This window comes from Chiloscyllium plagiosum, unplaced genomic scaffold (genome assembly GCF_004010195.1).
Source record: "Chiloscyllium plagiosum isolate BGI_BamShark_2017 unplaced genomic scaffold, ASM401019v2 scaf_1651, whole genome shotgun sequence".
In the NCBI taxonomy this organism is placed as follows: domain Eukaryota; kingdom Metazoa; phylum Chordata; class Chondrichthyes; order Orectolobiformes; family Hemiscylliidae; genus Chiloscyllium; species Chiloscyllium plagiosum.
Genome location: NW_025211695.1, coordinates 10,313 through 13,234, shown reverse-complemented (window position 1 = coordinate 13,234; position 2,922 = coordinate 10,313).

Below are 2,922 nucleotides of genomic sequence, written 5' to 3'. Positions count from 1 at the left end.
ATTGTATCAAAAGGCATACACAAAATGAATCCAAATGTATCCCTGATTGTTATTATCTTAAAAATGATGTCTTAAGGAGGAAATGGAGAACATCACATTCAGGCAGATGAGAAGTGGGCAGACGTTTATCAAGTTGTATTGCCAGTGGGTTATAGAAAGACGTGTTGTGAGTAAAGCACACGAGCTACCTGTATAGATTGTCTGTTTGAAATTCATGTTATTTAATTGTCATCTCGGTATGTGACAAGTATTCAGTCAAGGATTATTTCTGTCCTTTTCAGTCACCCAAACTCCATGTAAATATGCTTCACCCCGGTTGGAGAATTTGAGCTGTAGGCAGAGGCTGAACAGGCTGGAACTGTTTTCCCTGGAGAGTGACCTTGTAGAAATTTATAAAATCATCAGGCACATGGAGAAGTGTTGGAGACTGGTACAATTATAACATTTAAATGGCATCTGAGCGAATATAATGAGAAAGCCTTAAAACTTGCCCTTAAATACCTAGACTAAATGTAATGTTGAATTATAGAACACAAGAAAATAAACAGGGCAGGCAGGGAGGCATCAGGCCACAAAAGGGGGAACCTAGGATGTGCAGAAGATAAAAATAATCTGTTCTCACCAAGTGATAACAGGATGCTCTAAAGCAATTAAGAACATTTGCCTTAACATCAATTAATCTATGTAAAAAAAAAGACACAGAGTGATAACATTCAAAGTTGGTAACTTATGAATTTAATGACAGTATTTGATTGTGATCTCGGAAACTTTGTATCATCTCAGAAGCATGTCAAAAGCCTTGTAATAAACGGTCAGGTCCTATCAATTATAATGGATTCTTATTGTGTGTGTGAGTGCGTGAGTGTGAGTGAGAGTGTGTGAGAGAGATGAATGTTTGGAATTTATTTGCATTTTGGGACTTTATGCTGATTTTGAGTAGCCATCACTGATTATGAAATACAAACTCTAAAATGTAATAATGAGAAGCACTTGTTGGGCCGAAGCGCCTGTTTCCATGCTGTAAATAATCTAATCTAACCTTTAATTTACTTGGTGTTCCTACACACCACGACTGACTCTCTGTCAATTCTAACTCGTCAGATCTTCTGTCTTCTTTGAATTTGAAACACAACCCTGAAAAGAAAGCATGTTTAATTTGAGACTAATGAATCATTTCAAATGTAACCTTTCAGCCTCAGTTACAGAATGATTTTGTGCTAAAAATAAAAAGCAGGAGTCTGCTCCTAGCTTAAAAAGTATTCTAAACCTAACATTGAAGAGATTCTGACACAATCTGTCAGGAAGCCATTTTATGGTCAAAGTTTGCCCTCCTCTCTAAGATGCCATTTTAGAAAACAGTGATATCTGACATGCAAGCTGTGCAAGGTTACCTTATGACCTCTCCCATTTAGTTTAGACTGATACCTCTTTATGACAGGGACTAATCTCATCAACAGGCGCTGACTCAGCTGGATCTGTTTTTCCCCCTGATGGATGGCTAAGGGCCTACAAGAGTGATCAGTTAAGCGAATACAGACCTTTTTTGTAAAGTTTTGTAAAATGGAAGCCTGTTTGAGACAGAAGAGTGGAGCAGCCTGCGAGGGCTCTTAAAGGAAGAGCTGGTATCCTACTTTTCTAAGGATTTAGAACCTCAGCTAGCCTGGCTTATATGTGTAAATGTTATGTTGTAACACTGATACTATTGGTAAATAAAGGGCAAGGCTAAAATTAAACTAAACTGTTTGGAAGAGGTTTTTATTCCAGACTACCAAAGTGTATGATCTCCAGGACGAATCAAGAGAGGTTTATAGATCTGAGTCCACAAGGGATTCCCTGGGCTGTCTCAAATCTATACTTGAACAATATGAACAGGAAGGGTTTAGAGAGAGGTGGGCTAAGTGCTGGCAAATGGGACCAGATTAGATTAGAATATCTGGTCGGCATGGACAAGTTGGACCGAAGGGTCTGTTTCCACGCTATACGTCTCCATGGCTCGACGACTCTTCGGTAACTCTTGTCCTGTCAGTGAGCACAGTTTCCCTCCATCTCTATACTTAACCCCTCCTTCACGGATGGTTGTTGAAACAATGCAACAATGTGGCCTACTTGTCTATCTTCATTGTAACTTTGAAAATGCTCTTAATAATTGCAGATTTTAATGTTGTTCCTGAATGTCTATTTTGGATGAGGATTCAGTTTATCTATCTTCAACACTGGTGTGTAAACGTCAATGGGCTACATACCCTCTGTTTGTTAGAGGCAGCTGGTCACTCTTTGCTTTGAACTGAGGAAGTATTACAGTGTCTTCGTCCCTCAGGGGTTTATCTGGAGGAAGACACAGGGACACTACCTGTAAATCAACATGAGGCTAGTCTGGCAATATTGAACTGCATCTTCATTAGGATGTGTGTTGTTTTTTTCTTTAACTCCAACAACTTAACCAGAACCACGGATCTGATTCCATTGTTGCCCTGAGCTGCTCCTTTTCTGGGGATTGTTTGTTTTTCATGTGATTCGACACCAGTTGATTTGGAGATGTTGGTTGAAGACTGGGGTGTACAATGTTACACATCAAGTGCTTCCAAAAAAATTGTTGAACGAAAACCTGGTGTTGTGTGATTTTTACCTTGATATCAGTTGAGTGAGATCCTGAAACTGAGCAACAACTGCCCAGCACCATGAGTGGGAGTACTCAACCACCAGGATGCTTACACAGTTCAACATCCAACTCCCCAACTACCTGTTAGAAATAGGAAAAACGGCACTATTTCTAATGTTTTTATCAAGACCCCAGTGTATGTCCTTTTACAAAAGTATCCCATTCCTACAGTTGGTCCACACTACCTCAAGAAAGAGCGGAAAACAGATTGAAAATAAAACCGGGTTCAGAGGATTGTAAACCACAAGAATGTCCCACAGCAG